The 24,516-nt window shown below is 46.3% G+C and overlaps 1 protein-coding gene and 1 long non-coding RNA gene across 2 annotated transcripts in view; one reads left to right on the forward strand and one right to left on the reverse strand.

The window, feature by feature from the left end:
* The window catches only part of RFX8 (regulatory factor X8), an 816,960-nt gene that overhangs the window by 776,117 nt on the left and 16,327 nt on the right, over nucleotides 1-24,516 (forward strand). The window lies entirely within an intron of this gene.
* The window catches only part of LOC146805485 (uncharacterized), a 106,498-nt gene continuing 105,742 nt past the window's right edge, over nucleotides 23,761-24,516 (reverse strand). Inside the window, exon 4 of the long non-coding RNA XR_014967464.1 lies at nucleotides 23,761-23,840. This is a non-coding gene — a long non-coding RNA (uncharacterized LOC146805485). The remainder of the gene's footprint in view (nucleotides 23,841-24,516) is intronic.

Below are 24,516 nucleotides of genomic sequence, written 5' to 3' on the forward strand. Positions count from 1 at the left end.
AATGAGTTTTGGTAAACTGCTAGGGATAGTGTTGCTTGTCTAAAATCACACTGTGAGTCTGTGTACATTTGGGTAAGGATTGTGAGAGAAGCATTTGGTAACATAGTGTATTTGCTGACAGATAACTGTTTTAAAATTGGTCATGTTGTCAAGTTTTAGTAGCTTTAGAAGCTATTCTTTGCTTATGCATTGATAAAATGGGTCAGGGGTTGACACTAAAGTGCAGTACCATGCACTATTCTCTTCACTGTGCCAGAACTGAAAATTTAAAAGTTTTACCCAGGCACTAACCTAGCAGTAGTCTGATGATTTAGTCAGTTTCCACGTACTCATGTTGTGAACCATACATTACCACATAGATTGCTTCAAATGTCTAAGCAGTATGCATGCAGTCTTCTAACATACTATACACTTGTCTTTCACATTTTTAATTCCTTAGTCAGTATCCATACAATCCAGCAAACATCCTATCACTCTCTTTGCACTCCTCTAGTGACCCATTCAGTACCAAGTACTAATCCATTCACTGTGTCAAAAACCAACCACTTATAAATTCACTCAGGCACTCTCTTTGCTGTACTCTAATCATTCCGTCAGTTCCCAAGTACTCATGCAGTGAGCCAGGCCTTAGCACATAAACTGCTTCAAATGCATATTCACTATGCATGCAGGCCTCTAATTACCTACACAGTTGTCTTTCACACCTTCAATTCCCCAATCAGTATTCATAAACTTCTAGCAAACACCCTGTCACTCACCCAGTGTGTATCCTTATAGTACTGTAATCATTCAGTCAGTTAGCATGTAGTCTTTTAGTGAGGTAGGCTTTAGGGCATGAACTGCTTCAAAGTAGTATGCACTATGCATGTAGTGTTTTAACGATCGTCACACTTGTGGTTCAGGGCTATAGTTTCTTAGTCAGTTTTTATATAAAATGTGTTTGTACAGTAATGGAATAGTATAAATTTGAAAGTTATTAATATACATTTATTTGTGATTCTTTTTTACAGATACAGAACAGGAGTGTTTCTAATCAGTTTGCACTCTTCTCGTGCAAGATTGTTTGGATGAAGGGTCCTTCGGTGTTTCATCATACTTGCCGTGCCGTACGAGTATTTCTTGTTGGGATCCCCTTGCAACAGAACTCTTTTACAAATCTTGCACGTGACCAAGGTGGCATTGGTCTTTGTTTGCCCCTCGGGAAAAGTAAAACATTTCCACACCACTGAAGGGAAACCTTGTGGGCGTGGTGCGTCTTCCAAAAATTCATCCTTAGATTCGGTGAATATTTAAAAGCGACAACATTTACGGTTTTTGTAAGTTAAACTTATAAAATTTTGTTAGCTGTAAGCATTTTATATATCTGTGATTTGTATCTTGTGGTACTTTGTTGAGAATAGCATGTTGGGTTTTTTTAACAATCTTTGTGATTGTTTTTTTTTTTGCCCGCTGTTAAGTGATGAGTACGATTGAAATCACTATTTTTAGTGAAATTTAATATATTCTGAGAACAGCAAAAAAGACAAACAAATTACTTTGTGGAAATTATGCTGTGTTGTAAAAAATGTATTATTACATGTTATAATTTTTTTTTCCTTTTCTTTCACAGATCCAAATTTTAAAATAAGCAATTGATATCAATTTAGATTGGAATGAAAATCTGAAAAAAATGTATACCATTTTTTATTCCTATTACTGTGAAGGTAAGTTTAACTAAGTCTCAATATGCAGAATGAGGAGGTCTGCAAGAAGCTACAAAGTTGAAACACGTTTCTAAAAACACTCTTTTTATACCTATGTAGTTTTGAAATCTGACCATAATCAGATATCATGTGACCTGCAAATGTGACTTTCTTGCCGGCGGCAGATCAAAGTCGCATTGCAGTTAGTGCAGAGTATTTTTAAATATTGAAATTGAGGACGGATGTCCAAATTTTGGGCTGATGGATGCACTCTTGAGGTGCTCGGCTGCGATGAGGTGGAAGGCGCAGGAGCAGGAGTGTTTCTCATCCGTTTGCACTCTTCTCGTGCAAGATTGTTTGGATGAAGGGTCCTCAGGTGCTTCATCATACTTGCCGTGCCGCACGAGTATTTCTTGTTAGGATCCCCTCGTGACAGCACTCTTTTGCAAATCTTGCACGTGACCAAGGTGGCATTGGTCTTATTCTGCCCCTCGGGAAAAGTAAAAAAATTCCACACCACTGAAGAAAAACGTTCTTTGGGTGGTGCCTCCACCAAAAATTCATCCTCAGATGTATGAGGAGATGCAGGTGATGCCTGCTGCCCTGAAGCCATTCTTAGGTGAAAAAAGGTAGAGCTAAGTGTAAACTTAGTCTAAAAATTCTTCTTCTCTGCAAAGAGAAGCTCCTCCAAAGAAGGTCAAAGAAGAATGATTGAATTGGGTGGGGTATTTCAATAGTTAGAAGAGGAAGTGTAATGAACAAATCAAATCTCTTTTTTTTCAGGTCACATGGGATCCGCGCACCCTGCGCTTACGCAGCACGCACCCAGCGCGCATCCGCGAAATTGAATTAAAAAAAATAATAGGATTAGATGTAAAAATATATTAGTTTTAAGACTACTTTAGAGTTTGTCTTCAATTAATATTCACATGAAATACATATATATATCTTTTTTAAAATGTTAAATATTTCGAGGGATCCGCGCACCTACTGCATCATAGACACTGATGACGCATCGCGGAAGCGCGTAAACGTCACGTTACGTACATCGAACGTGTCGCGTATAGGCTGGGAGTCGCGTACCGGTCGCATTGCAATCGCGCACTAAACACGTACCCGACGCATACCATGCGCGGATGCTATCGCGTAGGGATCGGGAGCGGTGCGCTTAGGGTGCGCGGATCCAAAAACATGGAAAAAATATATATAAAATAAAGTTTTGAACATGTAGTTAAAAAAATATTTTTAAAAATATAAAAAAAGTGTTTGAAAAACCCATTAAATTCAAATAATATTTTTTAATTTTTAAAAGAATTAATTGAAAAAACAAGTTTAAAAAATGGTGATAAAAAAGTATTTAAAAAAAAAAATAATTAATGAAATTGACACAATTTGAAAAATATATAAATCCAATCAAAATCATTAAACATGATATCTTCAGAGATAAGTTAAAGATAGGAATTAGCATTTAAAAAACCTTTGAAATGCACTGAAAAAACCATAGGTTTCATGCACTTTATAGTTAGGAATTGGCATTTAAAAAACCTTTGAAATTCACTGAAAAAACCAAAGGTTTCAGGGGCGTTATAGTTAAGAATTGGCATTTAAAAAACCTTAGAAATTCACTGAAAAAACCATAGGTTTCAGGGGCGTTATAGTTAGCTGGACATTTCCCTCGTACAAAACCCTAGAAATTCCCCCGTTATAGTTAGTTCAGCTAACTATAACTCGCACCCCCACAATGCACTGCTGATGACGTCACATATTATATCACTCATGACATGGTCAGTGACATCACTGATGACATCTCAAATGACATCACTGATGACGTCATCCATGTGATAAATTAGTGCATCTTCTCACACCCTAATATAACCTTTGATACACCGACTCAAAATTTCAGACGGCCATTTTGAAAACCATAGATACGCCAATACCAATAACTACATACCCACTCATTGACACTTAGGTCTACATACATCTCCACTCACTCACCTGTACAGTCACTCATACTTACAGTCACTCCGTACAGGACTATCATATGCATTTATACACCTATATAGACACTCACACACCGCCAATCATCCATTGAGGTACTGACAAAGCTAGTCAGTCATGCAAATAAATAATCACAGTCCAATTTACTCACCTATACAGTTAAACACACTCAAGTTCACTTACTCATAAAAATACTAACAAATTCTGACGCTCTTCTACAATTACTGAGACAAGCACACACTCATCCATTCAGCCACTCCCGCAATCACACACTCTCACATATAGATAGTTATATACTCTTACACACATATACACTGCGTTTCACATATGTAGTTACTGACACATGTACAACTGAGATATACATTCAATCACTAACACACCCTTACATACAGTCACCCAACCATACAGTCCATCACAGTTGCACTCTTAAATCCATGCACCCGTAGCATCACCCACTCACACATCTATGCACAGAGTCACACATACCCTACCCACACAAACACTCAGGCACCCATACAGATACTCAGACAACCAATCAATAACCCATATAGACACTCATATTGCTATTCACAAAACCCTGCAGCCACTTATACACCAACACACAGACACATACAGACATTCACACAGTTTAGTCACTAGTCTGCAGTAAGATACGTTTAATGATTCACTTATAGAGTCAGTTACGCACCTAGAAAATCATCAATTCACACACATACACCCACTCATTCTTCCACAGGCCTTTCACTATAAATATATAAAACATATTTAAACTTTACAGATACACACAGTCACTGGATGACGTCATCAGTGATGTCATTTGAGATGTCATCAGTGATGTCATCAGTGATGTCACTGACCATGTCATGAGTGATGTAATATGTGACATCATCAGCAGTGCATTGCGGGGGCGCGAGTTATAGTTAGCTGAACCAACTATAACGGGGGAATTTCTAGGGTTTTGTACGAGGGAAATGTCCAGCTAACTATAACGCCCCTGAAACCTATGGTTTTTTCAGTGAATTTCTAAGGTTTTTTAAATGCCAATTCCTAACTATAATTCCCCTGAAACCTTTGGTTTATTCAGTGAATATATATATACTCACTGAAAAAAACAAAGGTTACAGCGACGTTATGAAATAGAATTAAAAAAAACTCAGAAATTCACAGAAAAAAACAAAGGGTCACTGGTGCAAGACCAGTGAAATTCAGCAGTTATAGTTACCTGAGCTAACTATAACTTATGCCCCGCAATACAATGCTCATGGCCTCACATATTACATAACTCACCACATGGTCAGTGGTATCACTAATGACATCTCAAATGACATCACTGATGACATCATTAAGTGGGTGGAAGTGTTTTGGGTGTTAAACATATATACTAACCTACAAAAGTTAAATCAGTATACTAGGTGCACTACTACTGAGTGATACTACTTCGAACTTATATTATGTGAGTGGCTTTGTGACTGTATGTATCCTTTTGTGTTTGGGTGTATAAGTGACCGTATGGGTGTATAAGTTGGTGCGTGAGTAGGTGTGTATGTGAGTGACATGCTGTGTGAGTGACGGTATTGGTGAGTGAGTGGGTTTGTCAGTGGCTGTATGAGTGAGTGAGTGGTGGTATGAGAGGCTCTATGCGCGGGTAAGTGGGTGTGTAGTGACTGTATGGGTGAGTGAATGGGTGTCTGAATGGATGTATGAGTGACTCTGTGTGTAAGTGGCTGTGTGGGTGAGTGAGTGGCTGTTTGAGTGGATGTTTGGTTAATTAAGTTGGTGTGTGCGTGGCTGTATGGGTGAGTGAGTGGATGTGCAAATGGGTATGTAAGTGGTTGTGTAGGTGTGTGAGTGAGTGTGTAAGTGTTTGTATGGGTGAGTGAGTGGCTGTGTTGAGAGGCTGTATGGGTGAGTGAGTGGGTATGTGAGTAACTAAATAGGTAATTAAGTGGGTGTGTCAGTGGCTGTGGCTGTATGGGTGAGTGAATGGTTGTGTAAGTGGCTGTACGAGTGAGTGAGTGAGCGTGTAAATGCCTCTATGGAGGAGTGAGTGGGAATATGAGTATTGGAATGTCTGTGAATCAGTATTTGAGTGATTATATTGGTGTGTCAGTGGGCGTACAAGAGGTTCTATAGGGGTGTGAGTGGGTGTGCGAGTGGCTCTATGGATGGTGATGTAATCAGTGATGTCACTTACCATTTCATGAGTGATGTAATATGTAAGGTCATAAGCAGTGCATTGAGTGGGCGTAAGTTATAGTTAGCTCAGATAACTATAACTGCCGAATTTCACTGGTTTTGTTTGTGTGAAATCTGAGCCTAATTATAACAATACCATAAAAGAAAAAAAAATCTGTGAATCTCTAAGGTTTTTCAAATTCAATTTTCTATTTATAACGTCCCTGTAACCTTGGTTTTTTTCATGAATTTCTATGGTTTTTTAACTAGTAGTCACATTTGCAGTGTGGTGGAGAAAGGAGGCAGTGCCTCCGACCAGCTCTCTGGAATCTCACTGTAAGGGACTTACTGGAGGTAATAAGAGGGCTTTCTTGGCCCCCATGGTCCTTCAGCAGCTAAGGGAACTTCATCTCCCAACCAGTAGTGCACCAGGAGGCGCGTTTGCAGAGTGGTGGAGAAAGGGAGCATGGCCTCTGATAACCTCTCAGCAAACCCGCTTTGCGGGACTTACTGGAGATAACATGAGGGGTAGTTGGCCCCAAGGACCCTCTGGAGCCAAGGGGACTTTATCCCCCAACCAGCAGTGCACCAGGAAGTGCGTTTGCCGAGTGGTGGAGAAAAGGAGGCATGGCCTCTGAAGTCCTCCCACCGATCAGGCTGTGTGGGACTTACTGGAGGTAACACAAGGGCTTGTTGGCCCCCAAGGACCCTCTTGAGCCAAGGGGACTTCATTCCCCATATAGCAGTGTGCCAGGAGGTGAGTTTGCAGAGTGGTGGAGAAAGGGGGCATGGCCTCCAAAGTCCTCTCAGCAATCAGGCTGTGTGGGACTTACAGGAGGTAACAGGAGGGCTTGTTGGCCCCCAAGGACCCTCAGAAGCTAAGGGGACTTCAACCCCCAACCAGCAGTGCTGCTGGAGATGCGTTTACAGAGTGGTGGAGAGAGAGGGTGTGGCCTCCGAAGACCTCTCAGCAATCCCACTGTGTGGGGTTTACTGGCAGTAACAGGAGGGCTTGGTGGTCCCCAAGGACTTTCTGGACCCAAGGGGACTTCATCCCCCAACCAGCAGTGTGCCAGGAGGTGGGTTTGTAGAGTGTGGAGAAAGGAGACCTGGCCTCCAGTAAATTGGCAAGTTATTTTTAATTCGGGGAGTGGGGGCCGCCTCCCTAGGCCGTTTGGGCCCGAGGACCCCATCCCCCGGGGCCCTACCTTTTTCCAAAATATTCCTTGATAAACTAAAAGGTAGGGGAGCCGAGCAACCCCCTCTTGGACAGATTTCAGCCCCAGGGGCCCAATCCCCAGGGCCCCCACATCACTTGTGGGTGCCCTGGTTCCACCCAGGACACCCACTCTGTTGGGAACTGCAGGGGGAGCCTTACAGCCACCGCGGTCCCTGCTAGCTTCCTGTCTCCAGCGAGAGGTAGCATTGCTTTGTCAGAGAGGGAACTGCTAACATGCAGCTCCCTCTCTGTCAAAGCAATTGTGCTCCGCTTTGAGCAAGCGAGAGCAAAATGCTTTTGCTTGCTCAAAGTGGAGCACAGTTTTCTGTGGCTTGGCGGGTGAGGCAAAGCTCCTACCAAGCCATAGCAAACAGCTGTTTCCCGGGGGGGCACCCCAGGATGTATCGGGAGCTGACCCTGGAGGGTGGTGGTCCCCAGGGCCATTTTGGCTCCAGGAGGGGGTCTGCATGGCCCCCCTCCTTTTTATTTTAGGGCCTGCCCCGGGGAGGTGTCGGTCCTTGGGGCAAAGATTGGCCCGGCAAGGGGCCCCCTCCCATTTCTAAAAAAGGAGTTTGGCCCCAGGGAGGTGATGGTGGCCCGGTAGGGTCTGTGAGGCCTCCATGTCATAAATAAAAAGCCCTGTGGAGGAGGTGGTCCCCCACGGCAGGTTGTCCATGAGAACTCCCTTTTTATCGGAATTAGCCCCGGGGAGCTGGTGGACCCCGGGGCTGTGGAGGAGGCCATGTGGGCCTCCCCCGCACTGATTTTACAAATAGCCCCGGGGAGGTAGTGGTCCGCGGGGCTGCAGGGAGACATGCTGTCTTCCAGCATCATTTTATTGTTTGCCCTGGGAGGTGGCAGTCCCCAGGGCACAGGGGGTGCTGCATGATTAAAAAACTGCCCCCGGGATTTGTCCCGCCTGGGGGCTTCATGAAAAAGATTCATTCGAGTCTGCGTGTCTTTTTTTCTCCCAAATATGCCTCAGATCCGCGCGTCCATCAGAAAAGCATTTTTTACTTGCTTATAACTTTGGTGCCTTTTGACAAATCTTCACAGAATATTCCCAAAAAAGAGACACCCTGTTTCTAGTAGTGCATGGAAAGTTTTGGGGTGATCTGTCAAGTGGGGGCCCAGACAAAGGGAGGGGCAAAAAATTTCTATTTCCTATGTTAATTCCCATAGAGATTTTAGACTACTGCCCGAATCTACTGGACAGAATTACACCAAATTCTTAGTTCATGGTCCAAAAACAGCCCTTTTTTTTAATTTGGTCTAGTTTTCTGAGTCGTTAAAGGAAATATATGTTTCTATATCTAGAGGCACGAATCCTTCGTGAATCCATTGCGGTGCTTCGTGAATCCATGCGCCAACAGCAGTGCCGTGATTGGTTGGCCACAACCTGAGTAAAGAGTTGCGGCCGCCAATTTAAAAAAAGAGAACGGTCCCCGGTAGCAAAATATCTGCTGAAATGTTGTAGAAGGGGTCAAGGTAGAGATACCCTGAACCCATGGGTGCAAATTATGGGTCTGTGAGGGGCCCCTGATGGGCCAGGAAATACCCCAGAACTATTGGTTTTTCCACATGCGAGGAATTGCAAAACCGCTGCGATGCTCAGCGTGGCCCCCTTGTACCATCATGGTAGATTAGAAAATTCTCCTGAAAAATAATATATGCACTCAGACGCTGAATCAACACTAACACAGCCACTCACAGACCCATTCAAACTCTGACACACCCACTCACAGACTCTTTCAGATGCTCATGTACCCACTCACAAACCCACTCAGACACTCACGCACTTACTCACAGACCCTGTCAGACACTCATACATGTACTCACAGACCCTCTCAGACACTCATGGACCCACTCAGACACACACATCCACTCACAGACCCACTCAGACACTAGTGCAACCACTCACAGACCCACTCATACACCCACTCAGATGCTAATGCACCCACTCAGACACACAGATCCACTCACAGATCCACTCAGACAATCACACATGTACTTACACACCCACACAACCAAGGTTACTGGGTCATTATAGCTAGAAAATAACATTGAAATACCTTGGAAAATCACTGAAAAAACAAAGGTTACAAGGACATTATAGTTAGGAAATAGAATTTTTTTTAAATTAGAATTTCACTGAACAAAACAAAGGTTACAAGGCCGTTATAGTTAGGAAAAAGAATTGAAAAAAACCTTAGAAATTCACAGGACGTTATCGTTAAGAAATAGAATTTTAAAAAACCTAAGAAATTCCCTGAAAAAAAATTAAAGTCACAGGGACGTTATAATTAGGCTAAGATTTCCCACGTACAAAACCATAGAAATTGAGCAGTTATAGTTACCTGAGCTAACTATAACTTATGCCCCCCCAATGCACTGCATATGACCTGACATATTGCATCACTCATGACATGGTCAGTGACATCACTGATGACATCTAGACTGCACATCCAGTACTTTAAGATCCTTCTCTGAGGCCAATTTGGTCGTACCTAAAATCAAGAGAGCTACCTGGAGAGGTAAATGCTTTGTAGTGGCCACTGCCAAACTTTGGAACTTGATGCCCCTCAAACTAAAATCTATAAACAACCTACTTACCTTTCGTAAGGCTCTTAAAACATGGTTGTTTAATAATTAGTGCAGCATTCATATCTGTTTTCTTTACGATCCATCCTTGATGTCTGGTTAGTTCACCTTCATCTACTGAGAGTCTCAGCACCTAGACACCCTTGGGTAGTAGTGCGCTTTAAAAATTACAGTTTCATTTAATTTTATCTCAAATTGCATCACTGATGACATCATCCAATGATCATAAGTGTTCCAAAAATGTTTCTGAGATTAAAAGATATATACAAAGCTACTGCATAAGTTAAATTACTATTCTTTCTGCACTACTAATGAGTGATACTATTTCTAACATATGTCATCTGAGTGGCTGTGAGAGTGGATGTATGGGTGGGTGAATGGGTGTGTGAGTGGATTTATTGGTGAGTGAGTGGCTATGTGAGTGGCTGAATGGGTGGGTGAGAAGCTTTGTGAATGGTTCTCTGGGTGAGTGACTGGCTGTATAAGTGAGTATATGGGTGAGCGGGTGGTTGTTTGTGTGGGTGTTTGGGTAAGTGAGTGGGTGTGTGCATGGCTGCATTGCACTGTAAGTGTCTGAGAGAGTGGCTGAATAGGTGAGTGAGTGGGTGTGAGTGCTGGTATAGATATGTGAGGTGAGTGAATGGGTGTGTGAGGGACTGTGGATGAGTGAGTGGGTGTGAGTGGTTCCATGGGTCTGTGAATGGGTATCTGAGTGGTTGTGTGGGTGTAAGTGGGCATATGAGAGAATGTATGGGGGTGTGAGTGGTTCTGTGAATAACATCATCAGTGATATAATTTGAGATGTCATCAAGGATGTCATTGACCATGTTATAAGTGATGTAATACGTGAAATCATAAGCAGTGTAATGCGAGGGTGTAAATTGTACTTAGCTATAATGTTCCTGTAACCTTTGTTTATATATATATATATATATATATATATATATATATATATATTTTTTTTTTTTTTTGTTTTTTTTTTGCAACAAATGACGCTCGCACTCAGGAACCTTGCAAGTATTTTATTCTTAACAGAGTACCCTTCTGTTACACCGACACGTTTCAGCCATGTCGGCCTTGTTCACGGTAGGTGACACTATATCCTGTTGCAATTTAAAGCATTTCCTATGCAACGTAATACGCCCCACGGGCTTCTGGGAGCTGTAGTTTTTACATTTTGTAAGTTTTTTTTACATAAATAAAGTTTTGTGATGATCACCTTGTAACAGCAAAAATCAAATCAATTCAATTTCCCAAGTCAACAATAAAGCATTTGGACAGTTGTGACTTTCAACAATAGTTATTTGAATAAGAGTAGATTTCCAATGTGAATTGAAGTAAACGATACAACTCAAGGAATAGTATTTACAATGTATATTATCAAAATGTTCCAGTTCTATAGTAGCCTTATTCTAGAACATATGTGATGGCAACAGTTTAACAATTTAACCACCAAAATTACAGTAAACCGGCATTAGTGGCCAGTTAAAGTTCCCTGAGTGTAACTGAAACTAATTGAGTTATACAGAAATCTACTAATGTGTGGATATTTTCTCAAAAGTAGGGAAGAGAATTTGCAAAGATGGGTACGTAAGCAATAGTCCATAGTGGTTAGAGGTGTACATAAAGTTCCTCGTCCAAGTTCATCCCTCTCGGGTGTTTAGTCCGGAGTCGAATAATATATTTTGATTCGAGTTGTCTCAATTTTTTCTGACGGTCGCCCAATCTCTCATTGGTTTCGATGGAATCAATTGCAAAGAATGACATGTTCATCCAATTACCCTGCTGGCATGCTAGCATATGTTTTGCGGTAGCATAAGAAAGATCTTTGTTTTTAACCGCTCTGATATGTTCTAAGATGCGTTTTTTTAGCATGCATATGGTGCTACCTATGTAGAGAATACCACAGTCGCATTGAATTGCATAGATGACAAATTTGGTAGTGCAAGTTATCTTATGTTTGATGTGAATAGTTTTGCCTTCTGGGTCTGTTAGTGTCTTCACCTTGAGAGAACCACTATCTTTTGAGACAACCCGCATAATACCAAATTTATATAACTTTTAAAATCCAACTTGGCAAAGTGGACAACGGTTATAGGGATACAGCCATTGTGGATTACAACAACAAAATTACACAAGATGGAGGAACGCAAAGCCAAACGCGCTATCAAAGTAGCAACCTTTCTTCAATCCGCTGGGAACGATGATGCACCAACTGACGGGGATAATACGACACGTAATGATGCCAATCCAACATTAAAACAACTGTTTGCATCAGTCGAAAAACAGTACAAGCGCGAGATTAGCAAAAGTTGGGAAGCACTCGCGCTTCAAAAATATCTTGAAATCAAATGAATCCCACGCGGACTAAGAATTTTTACTATGCCTACCCATCCGGACACAAGAACCGATATGCTTGAAGAATGGGGGGCGAATAACATTGCATGTAGTCAAAACATGATGCGCATCCTCATCAAATATGCTGAAAAAGATCTGGAGGAAATACATATCCAAATCCAAGAACTGGAAGCCAAAATAAGTCAGAACAACACAGAGGACACTGATAAATTGAGAAAAGAAATGGAGGAACGTCTAGGGAAGTATGAAGACGAAATAGAACAAAGAAAAAAGAGAAAGTTTGCTCGCGACGAGGCCGACTATAAACATGGCAGGATTCTAACATTTGCCAAGAGATTTGATACAATGAAGCTGAATCGAACAACACTTCTCTCAAAACCTCCAAGCGATGTTGACACTGAATCAGACATCAGTGGTAGTGAAAGTGAAAAAACCTCTAGTACCATTCAACTTACCAACACTACTTTTTTAGAGGAAATGCGCCTCGTCAACCTGGACCAGAACTTGTTCCGGACAAGGGGAAGAGGCAGGGGCAGAGGACGAGGCAGAGGGTATGGAAAACGCATCTTAGAACATATCAGAGCGGTTAAAAACACATATGTTCTAGAATAAGGCTACTATAGAACTGGAACATTTTGATAATATACATTGTAAATACTATTCCTTGAGTTGTATCGTTTACTTCAATTCACATTGGAAATCTACTCTTATTCAAATAACTATTGTTGAAAGTCACAACTGTCCAAATGCTTTATTGTTGACTTGGGAAATTGAATTGATTTGATTTTTGCTGTTACAAGGTGATCATCACAAAACTTTATTTATGTAAAAAAAACTTACAAAATGTAAAAACTACAGCTCCCAGAAGCCCGTGGGGCGTATTACGTTGCATAGGAAATGCTTTAAATTGCAACAGGATATAGTGTCACCTACCGTGAACAAGGCCGACATGGCTGAAACGCGTCGGTGTAACAGAAGGGTACTCTGTTAAGAATAAAATACTTGCAAGGTTCCTGAGTGCGAGCGTCATTTGTTGCAAAATTGATTCTTGGCCGCTGGCTTGGCCCAACACTCGCACCCGCTGCTGAGCGATCCGCATCCAAGCCGCATTGCAGTACATATATATATATATATATATATATATATATATATATATATATATATATGTAAAGTACTATGTACAATGTTGCTACATATATATGTATAATAGTTAAGAAGTGCTCCATGGTCCCCGCACATGGGTGGGGCTATTCAGTGCTTATGACTTTGAGGAGAATTCTCAGGTTACAGGAAAGCAATGTATCCTTATAGACAACCTAACTTGTAAACTGACTTGATTACTAATTTTATATTTCATTTTTTTTATTTAATATGAACTCTTAATATTTTAGAGCACGTAAATACTTTAAAATGGATGCCTTTTATTAACATAACCCTAACCCTATATATGTATTGAATAAAGTTCCAAATAAATTAATATTTTTGTAATAACATATCTCTGATCTTTTAGGTTTAAATCTTTTTATTAATTACCAACATCAAACCAACATCATCAATGGCAACCCCTTCATACGCCTACAACCCCATGGGCCGGCAAGTATCATATGCAACATCAGCTCTTCCTGGGCCCCTCCTGGGCCCTGTTGCCCTGTCAAGGTGATATCCCATGTCTCCCTCACCACCCCTCATGGCGGTCCTCCTCTGGTCTGGCGGGGCCCAGAACGTCCCGCCTTCCCCGCATACTTATACTGAGGAGCCTCTCTGCCCTTCCTTGCTCTCTCTGGAGTACGTCCTGCCCAACCTTCCCTCCAGCTCACGCTGAACTGAGTGTCTTCTTATAACTACCTCTGTGCCGGCCGGGGTGGTAGGCCCCTTGGCTGGGACCCGTCTCTGAGGACTCCCATACATTCCTAAATTGTAAGCCGGCAATCATTAACCCTCCCTCCCTGCCCCCCCCACCCTTCCTCCCCCTGTACCAGCCCCCCCCCCCTGTCCAGTGCTGTTGTCAATTGACCTCGCTCCCTTCCGCTCCCTCCGTCCGAGCCCCCCTGCTCGGGTGCGATCAGGTATCCTGGCCTTCCTGCTCTGTAAGCCGCAAGAGTCTGAGGTATCTGGGGCATGTCAGTTCTCTAAATTCGGTGGCGAGCAGGGAATGAAACGGCTGCCAGATATCTTTATACTGCTCTACCTCTCCCTTTGCTGTTAGCGACATTTTCTCCATCCCTAGCACATGCCATAGTCTGTGCAACCATCCAGTCACTGTGGGGAGTATGGGTGTTCGCCAGTGGGTAATGATATTTTGGATGGCTGACCCTAACGCTATCGCTATCTGCCTGCCTCTGCGGGATTTTAGTGGGTACATCAATGCGTTAGGGAGGCCCAGAAGAATGTATGCTGGGAGACGTGGTAACTCGATGTTGAAATGGGAGTCCACCGTGTCCAGCACCTCCCTCCAGTAAGCATCCAGAAGAGGGCATTCCCACAAAATGTGGGTCAGCGTTCCCTCCTGCTCGCACCCCCTCCAGCAGACCGGCTCTTTGCTGCTGTCCATTGCGTGAATGCGGGCCGGGGTGTAGTACCAATACATAGAGACTTTCGTGAGGGTTTCTGTAAGGCATGTGTGATAAGCCGAGTGTCTTGCCCTGTACGCAATTTGTTCCCACTCGATGTGACTTAGTGGCCTGCCCAGTTCTTTCTCCCAGCGTACCCTTCCCGGATGATAGAAGTGCGAAGAAGGCCATTGGATGAGTTTATAGAGATCACTTATAAGCTTCGTGTCGGACGTCCGCGTCAAGAGCCAGCGCTCGTACTGGGATAGTCGTCTGTCTGCTGTCTCTCTCACCTGAGGGCTCAGTGCCCAGTGGCGGACCTGCAGGTATCTCATTCTCTCCGTTTCGGGAGGCTGATACTCCTGCCTAAAGCTTGTGAAGGGGATAACCCCGTCTGATGTGTATAAATGACACAGAGCTCTACATCCCGCCGCACGCCAGTGGGCAAACGCTCCTCCCTGCATCCCCGGAGTGAAGTCCGGGTTATCCACCAGGGGCGTCAGCGGGGAGGGGAACGTGGTCAACCCATATGTAAGGTTTGTGGCGTCCCACTCCCTCAGCGGAACTCTGGTGATGAAGGAGGCATAGAGGTTAGCTGGGCGATGATTCCTCCGTAGGAACAGCACTTCCTGCAATGGTCTACCCGCCACCGCCTGGTCCTGAAAGAGCCAGTGTTTATCCGATTCCCACCTGCTCCATTCCACCAGGTAGCGCAACTGCGCTGCTTGAAAATATTTGCGGAGGTCTGGGATGCCGAGGCCTCCCGCCTCCGGCGCCAGCAGTAAGAGCGCCCTCCTCATTCTTGGTTTCTTACCCTGCCATACAAAGCGCCCCAGCTCGGACTGCGTCCGCCGGATCCACCCCACCGGCGGCGGCAGCGGAAGCGCCCGGAACAGATAGAGCACCTGAGGCAGGATGGTCATTTTAACGGCCGCCACTCTGCCCAGCAATGACAGGGTACTGCGATCCCACCTGGCCAATTCTTCCCATATCTTCCTGCCCAGGGTGGCGTAGTTAGCTGCCGTCATATTGGGCAGGGTGGGGGCCAACTGGATCCCCAGATACGGTACCGTGCCCGTTGACCAGACTATCGGGACTTGACGCTGCAGGCGCGTCCGAGTCGCCGGCGCAAGCGACAGATCCAGAGCAACTGACTTCCCCATATTCATCCTGAATCCCGAGACTGCCGCGAAGGTGGTCAATTCCTCGATGCACGCCGGCAGGGCCCGGAGCGGTTCCTCCATGGAGAAGATCACATCGTCAGCATATAAGCTGACTACGTGGTAAAACCCGCCCATTTTCACCCCCTTTACTTCAGGGTTGTTCCTAATACGCTGTGCGAACGGCTCCATGTATAAGGCAAAGAGTATAGGCGACAGCGGGCATCCCTGCCTCGTGCCCCTCTCAATGTTAAAGCTCCCGGAGCTGCATCCATTAACCCTCACCACCGCGGTCGGGGATCCGTAACAGTTGAATATCATGTTGCGGAACTTGTCCCCTATCCCCACCTTCTCGAGCACCCGCTCTAGGTAAGGCCAGTGCACCCGGTCGAATGCTTTTTCCGCGTCTACTGCCAGCAGCATTCTCTCCCCCGGGATCCGCGACGCCTTCTCTATAATGTGTGTAAGCTGTTTGGTGTTGTCCACCGTCTGTCTCCCCAGAACGAAGCCCGCCTGGTCTGGATCTATAAGCCCCGGCAACAGAGGGGCTAGGCGAGCTGCCTGTGTACAGTTTAAGATCCACATTCAGTAGGGATATCGGCCTGTAGGAGCCACATTGTGATCTATCCTTCCCCGGTTTAGGAATAACCGTTAGTGACGCCCGCAGCAGGTCCGGCGGCATGGCCCCCGGCTCCGTGAAGGTGTTAAAAAGGCGCGTGAGAATCGGTGCGAGTGTAGTGCAGAACGTTTTATAGAAGAGGGCGGTATAGCCATCCGGTCCCGGAGATTTACCATACTGGAGTTTGGCAATGGCGGAGATCACCTCCTCCACTCGAATGTCCCTGTCAAGACTCTCCGCTTGCAGAGGTGTCAGTGTTGGCAGAGAGACCGAGTCCAGGTACCTTTGCGTTGCGGGTGCGTTCGGGGGGTCCCCAGCATAGAGGTCTGCGTAGTATTGGCGGAAGACTTCTGCAATTGGCCCGTCCTCCATGACTGTCGACCCTGTGGGGTCGGTGAGCCTTTCCACCAGGTGTTTCTGTCTCGCCACTCTGAGCCTACTTGCCAGCAATCGACCGCACCTATCTCCCCCAGTGTAGTAGGCATGCTTAAGACGAAGCACTGCGTATTCCGCGCGGTCCATATCCAGAGCCACCAGGGTCTTTCTCGCCCCCTGGAGCCGCCGCCAAATCCGGGGGGCCCCCGTTCGGCGATGCATGTGTTCCAGTTCTCTAACTTTCTGCGTGAGTTCCTCTCGTTTACTCCGTCTTTGTGCGTTGTCAGCCGCCGATATCGCGATGAACTCCCCCCTCAATACTGCTTTCAGGGCAGCCCATTGTGTCGCCCTGGAGGTTTCTGGGTTCTCATTGTGGGATTGGTATTCCCGAATCGCGGTCGTCACCTGCTTGATTATGTCTCCTCTGTATAATAGGGTGTCCCTTAGACGCCACACCCTGGGGGCACTGGAAACCGACGGTAACGAGAAAGTAGCCGACACCGGGGCATGGTCCGACATGGAGATCACCCCTATTTCCGCCGCTGTGGCTAGAGTGCTGACCGGACCGGTAACCAGAAGGTGGTCCAGCCGTGCATACGTTTTATGTGCATGTGAGTAGTAAGTATAGTCCCGTTCTCCCTAAAGCCCATGTCTGCTAGTTGTGCCTTGCTGCCCGCCGAGAACTCCCCTGCCTGCTGCGAACGTTGGGCAGATCTATCCAGTGTCGAGTCGAAGACTAGGTTATAGTCTCCCCCTAATATTATGTGTCGATCCGGGGTAGCCGTAACGTCCCCCAGCGCCGCATCGAGAAAGTGGTCTTACCGATCGTTCGGGCCGTACAGGGATCCAATTGTGAAGGCTATACCCGCCACCCGAAATCTGTATACCAATAGTCGGCCCCGCTGCTCCGCCTGTTTGTGGAGGACTTCTCCCCGAAATCGTCGAGCCACCAATATCGCCACCCCCGCTGTTTTGGTGTTATTAGAGGAAAAGAACTGTGTGGGGAATTTGTGAGAACGCAGTCTAGCACAGTCCCTGGGCAGGAGGTGCGTTTCTTGAAGGAGACAGATATCTGCCTGAGTATTCTCCAATAAGGAGAGCACCGCCCGCCGTTTGATCGGGTTGTTAAGGCCCCGCACATTGAGCGTCACTATTTTAAGACTTGTGGGTGTCATGTGGGGAAATAATCGTGCCCGCTCCGTGCCCTTCTGGTGCCAGATACTATATCTATGAGGTCGCCTTCCCTGCCTTGCAGTCGATCCCGCACTGGACGGTGCCCCCCCCCTCGCCGCATCCTTCCTTCCCCGTGCCCCTTCCCCATGTGGTGCCCGCTCTCCATTCCCCTACCCGCCTTAACCGCAACTGAACCAACTCTTCCCCCCCTCCCACCCACCAGCCCAGTCCCTCGCCCCAAACCATCAACTTTCCCAACAGTATCCCCCTCCCTAGCCCCAGTTCCCATGTCTTCATAGTCCAAGTCCAGTCCCCTAGAGGACAAGTCTTTGGTAACACTCTCCAGTGGACGTTAGGCCACCTTTCCCCCCCCACCAGCCCCCCCTTCCCCCCCTGCCCCAAACCTGAACGCTGATGTAGCCTGTTGCGGTCTCCCCCCGGAGTGTTTCTATGCCGTCAGCGCAACGTCGCTGGAGCCAGTGTTCTTGGCCACCTCCGGTTCTGCGCTTGCTGCACTAGCCCGGATGGAGGGCGTGTCCAGCCGCGCCGGACGGTCTCGGGAACGCTGCCTGGACACTCGCCGCCAGCCTCCTCCTCCTCCCGGGCGCACCCGGCGCTGCGAAGTTGTGTCCTCCTCTCCTGCGGTCAGGCCCAGGATTCCGCAAGTTTCCTGCAGGGAGCGCAGTTGGTGCAGAACCCCGTTCCACCGAAAGATGAGTCTGAAGGGGTGGCCCCAGGCGTTGGGTGTTCGGTTTTCTCGCAGGAAATCAGTGGCTATTCTGAATGTCCTCCGTTTCTGGAGTGTGATTGCCGACAGGTCCTGATATAGGGCCACCGAGTGCCCCCGGAAGGTCAAGGGCTGTCGCCTCCGTGCCTCCGCCATTATTCGCTCCTTAAGTGGGTAGTCCGGGAGGTAGGCCAGGATGTCCGGGGCCGGCGTCGATCCTCTCCTGTGTGCCCCCACTCTGTGCGCCCTGTCTATTCGAATGGGAAACCCCTCCGGCTCTCCCAGGACCTCCCGGAACAGCTCCCCCAAGTAGCCTGCAATGTCCGTTCCCTCCTACGTCGATGGGAACCCGCGAACCCTTATGTTGTTTCGCCGAGACCTGTTTTCTAGGTCTTCGGCATGTGCTTGGAGATCAATCTGCTGGTCCCGGAGTCGCAGCACCTCTTGTTGCAATTGTTCAAGCTCCTCATCCCTTCGTTGGCTTGTATCCTCCACCGTGGCCACCCGATCGCCCAAACCGTCCACCTACCGTCTGATTTCCCGCACTTCGCTGGCCATTTCCTTCTTCAGGGCTTGGAAGTCCTCCCGTAGCGATCCGAAGAGGGACTCCATAAAGGACCTGGTGAGCGGGGGCTCCCCTCTCTGGGAGTCCGTAGCAGTGCTGGAGGCCTGATTCGACCGCTGCCCTCTGTCCATCCTTTGCGATTGCCGGCCAAGAAGCTCGGGGAGAGAGCGCTCCCCCTTCCTCCCTCTGCTGCCCGCCATGCCCGCTGGGCCGGGACTCGAGGCGGATCTGCCGCTTTGCTGCCCCCTCTCAGGGTCCGTCACCTGGGCTCCGCGTGCCTGTGCGCCTCGTCTGCACCACCTTTCCCTCGTCCTCCTGACCCTTTCTTCTGGTCCCGCTGGCGTCGCGCCTTAGGCCATGCCTCCTGTCCGTTTGGGGCTCTGGTCACTGCGCGTCCTGCTATGATCCCCGTCCACTCGGCCCCCACCTCTCGGGCCGGCGTCCGGGCGGTCCCGGGGCCCGCTGGTCTGGCCTCCCTGCCGTGTCTGTTGTCCTTGCTCCTCCGGACCGTCCCTGCTCTCCTCAGGGCCACTCCGGCCTCCGTGCCCCTTCCCCCGCCTCCGGTCCGCCAGGAGCTACTCTAACGCACCTTGCTCCTTATGCTCCTTGTCCTCCGCCCTCCCGCTGCCGCAGCGCCTACCCGGCGGGGGCGTCGTCCGTGTATCCACTCTTTCTTCGCCTCTGGGCGCTGGTCTCCGCTGCTCCTTGCAGCTCCGATTCGCCACACTGGCCTTGGGCCCAGCCGCTGCCCCGGTATCTCGTGCTCAGGCCTCTGCCTCTCGTGCCGTCGTCGTTCGGTGCCAACTCTACACAGGGCGAGCGCTTTCCAGGGCCAGGTCACCCCCGTGCCCGCCTCTGGTGGCGTCATCCCTCCACCTGCTTCCCCGCCGGTGCTTACGCTCGGGCCTCGGTCCTCCGCCTCACATGGTAGCGGGCCTCATCTGCGGTCACGGCCCGCGCATGGTCTCGCGACCGGGCTCAGTCTCCCTGCTCTCGCCCCAGTTCTTTACTTCGTCTTGGTGCACTCCTCTCCAGCGACCCGGGGGGCGCCCTCTGTGCTTCCGCGCCCTGCAGTGCCCGACTCGAACTCCCCCTCCTGCTCCGTCGTCTCCTTAGTTCCCGTAAGGCTTGGGGGGGGGGAGGGTCCTGCGTTAGCTCCAAATCCGGTGGCCGGAGGAATGCTCCCCTACCGCTCCAGCTTTCGTCCCCTTTCGCGGTCCCCGCCGCTGGCCTCCTTACTTGTATCCCCCAGCCGGCTTGTTCTACCGCCACCTTCCCCGGCGTCCGCTGTCCTCCGGGGGGTCTCCCTGGGCTCCGTCGGACATGGTTCCCTCGTCTGCTCCTCACCGCCCGCAAGGTCGGGCCGCTCCTCCTACAGTTTCCGGGACACCGCCTCTCCACCTGGGCCCGCTCTTGCTCCCTGCTGTGAGCGCTCTCGTCACTCCGCCGCCCTCACCAGGGCCTCGCCCGCGAGTCCGGGCTCTCTCGTAGATCTCTGTCCGGGATCACTCTCGTCTCGTCCGGCTCGACGCTCCGCCCCCTCTCGGCGCCTCCGCTCCCGCAGCTCTCTGTTCAACGCCGTGGTTTCCCGGAGGTCCTGGGCTTCTCTACAGCTCCCACCCGAGTCCCGCCGTCCCCGCAGCCGGTTTGTGTCGCTGCGTGGGGGGAGATACTGCTGCAAGGCCGGGGCTAGGGGCCCAACGGAGCGGGAGCCGGCAGGAGAAGCGTCCGCTCACACCGCCATCTTGGCCACGCCCCCCATCTCTGATCTTTTAATCTATGTATTTTATTTTAATTAATTTAGATTAAGGACCTAAACTTTACATTAAGATAGTGGTATTTTCTAGTTAGCTAGTTTGGGAGGGGGAGGGTCTGTTGGATTGTTTAGTAATGTCAATTGCTGATCAGCAAATCCCTTATATTATATTGTTGACGGTGCGATAATAATATGCCCTCTGGTTATATACCATGCCGTTGTGATGCCATGATTGAATGTTTTTTTTATGCTCAAACTAATAAAATATGTGTTACATTTTTTTTTTTTTACATTAAAGTATATCACATCAATATAATCATATGGTGAAGGTTATTCATAATAGTTTTTGTAAATCTTAAATTAAATATTTGGAAATTAGAACATAGGTTAATATATGTATTTATGAAGAGTCTACGGGGACTTCGCCTAAAGATCACTTTCCATTTACTATTTTATATTATTATTTTATTTTTTTACTTAAAATTAAATTGAAATAAACTTGAATAAAACATTTTGGTGACATTTTTACTTTAAGTTAGTGTTTCATCATGGGTACATATTAATTTATACTGGGATGGTGAGCCTCCTTCTTTAAAAATATTTTAAATACAATATATTAGAAAAATAAAGAATAAGTATTTTTCGTTGATAACTATGACCACCAAAATGCACTATTTTACTTAGAATGTGGATGTAATCGTCAGGCAACGTAGTGGTATGTAAATATAGGGGTGGTATAATACTGTCCCAGCCAATCACGCCACACCATAGGTTTCATAGGGTTTTATCCTTAGTTAATTCTTTTTACTTATTTCCATAGTCACAAGCTTAATGAGAGTCATTTTAACAGTTCTCCAAATCACAGTCCTTCCGATAATTGGTTTTAATAAGTCCCTTCTCCTAGATTTTTGGTCTGGTTCCCGCACCATGTTGTTTCTGCCACCTCTTGATTACTGCCACCTTCAGAAGAGTTCCCTGTTAAGTCCCTGGGAGGGCAGGGAGGCAGGGGAGGGGGGGGGAGTGTTAAGGTTGTTGATCTAAAGATATGCAGGTCAGATATGTGCAAATCCTGTTATAGTAATGCTGTAAATGCATATAACACAAATGCCAATAAAATCTGTTTAAAAAAAAAAGTCCCTGGGAGGGAACTGACACAGTATTTAGAAGGCCTGCTAAGGGTTTTCCCTTTAATCTTATGACTGCCAAAACCTCTGTGTACCCTTTGGTCCCTGTGCTTCCACACCTAACCCTCTCACTACTTCTATTCCAGGTTCCACGTGCTGGAGGCCATGGTTTGGTGCAGGAAGTGTGGCTTCAGGGAACACAGAGTCTCTCTCATTCAGGCCGCCTGATCACAGGCATTTGTGTGAGCTGCTCTGCTGCCTTTAGCTCCTCCTGATCTGGCTAGATTCTCTTCCTGATCAGGGCACTTCCTCTCCCACTGTCCTTGTCGGTTCTCACTCCACGCATCCACGATACCGACACTCTTGTACGCCTACTTGCTCCTCACACTGCCTCCTTATTCCTCAAATTTGCCGCCACAATCTTCTTGTCATTTCTGCTTCCTGAATTCCATGGACCATCCTCTTTGTGCCATCATGTTCTCACTGACCTTTATGACTTCATGCTCCTGAATCTGTGCTCCTGCTCGATCATTTCCTCATAGCTAAGTTTAGATTATATTAGTGTTAACATACCCATACCACTTTCCATACTACTGCCATCATCTTTCCAGTGCCTTATTCCCTTTGACCAAATGAGAAAGTGATAATGCCAAAACTAAAGGCCTATTTTTGAGTTTGGGGGACAGGTCATAAATGTCTCAGATAATCCATCCACATTGTTACAAGTGCCTTATATCATACGCCACTTGCAATATGGGGGACGGGATATTGGCCATGTTTGCGACAGTGTACCTGTCTGCCAAATTCAAAATTAGAACCTAAATCTCTCATCTCCAAGTTGACTAGCATGTTGTATGATTTGCAATTGTGAATGTCCAGACCACTTTAAAGACTCTGCATCTCACTAATTAATACATTTATGGAAAAAGCCTAATTACTTAAGCAATTGAATAAGTCACTTATTCCCAGGAAGTTCTCTTTGAGCTTCTCTTTCCTAGATTGCATTAAAGTTTAAAAAGCAGCTTTAACTTAGACACTTATAATTACAAGCTAGAAGACTTAAATGGCACTCCCACACAGTATAAGGGTTAAATACCCCACTAATATAGATTGTCAGCTCTATTCAAGTCACATATGCTTGTCAACAACAGAGATGATGGGATCAGTTGCATTGATTAGTTGTATTGTCTGATAACAAATCCGAAACCCCTTAGGTATTAATTGCTTGTCATCCTTTATTTATTATAGCAGGATTGCAAGTTTCAATACACGGACCAGCCGACACGTGTTTCGTCTTACAAAGACTTTTTCAAGGCTGGAAAAATAAACACAAAAACTGAATACATCCACCTATAATACAAAATTGAAAAACAATATGGAAAATCAATATATGATGCTAACAGCTAAGTGCTCACCCACATTGGTGATGATCTGAAATAAATGTGCAAAAGATACCAAACTTCCCAAGACCTATTATGGGTGTTGAAACCAAGCGGAAGATAAGAAACATATATTGAAATAGATATATTGCACCACTAAAACTACAGAGTTTCAATCACTAAAAGAAATTTATGTAAACAAGGCAATGGTCGAAAACACTGTACATGCATTATACGACTAAAATGTACTAAACATTAGGTAAAAAAGTAACAACCCACCACAAATTGTAAGATGAATAAGGTTGTTCATAATATTCCGGGACACGTAGTTCATAAACACGAAGTCCAAAGTCAATATATCATGTGATAAATCACACCATCTAAGGGATGGACAGAACAACATCTGGTCACTGATCACCCTTGGCAAAGAGTAATATCTTAAGGCTCGACTATTCGCAATCAGATTAATAATAACACAACCCCAACTGAATTAGCTCTCTAAGACGAACATAAGGCAAGCCGTGTCCTTTTCATCTACCATCAGAAGCAGTAGCCTAACATACTAAATATATACACCTTAACATCCATACATTTCAATGTTCCGTTCAAATAGCAACAAATGTGTCACAAAAAATGCCACGTAAGAATCTAATGCGTCATAGGTGTGTGATCATTAATACTCTTTTTGTTATTAGGCAATCTCTCATCCATATAAGTTGACCTGAACTAGTAATTTACCACTGTAGTTGGATACACATTGGGACAGAAAAAATCTGAATATTGTTAGACAATCAAGCACATGACTGCTTAATAAGGTTACATGGCCAAAAAAACAAAGGAGAATCGCAATAAAGTTAACCCCCTCAAATAAGCAAACGTACCATTAAAAGTAAGCAGTTGTCCCTTCCAATTTGGACAAGTAGAAGCTTTTCAATAAAATTCTCCAATAAAATTCTTGGTGTAAGTGACGTGCTATCTCCTTGATACGAGTGCACTCACTGCCTAAAGTCAAGCAAAAATAAAAAAGAGAAAATACCATAATCATCCGATAAGTTT

Source organism: Triturus cristatus, chromosome 8 (genome assembly GCF_964204655.1).
Source record: "Triturus cristatus chromosome 8, aTriCri1.1, whole genome shotgun sequence".
Lineage (NCBI taxonomy): Eukaryota > Metazoa > Chordata > Amphibia > Caudata > Salamandridae > Triturus > Triturus cristatus.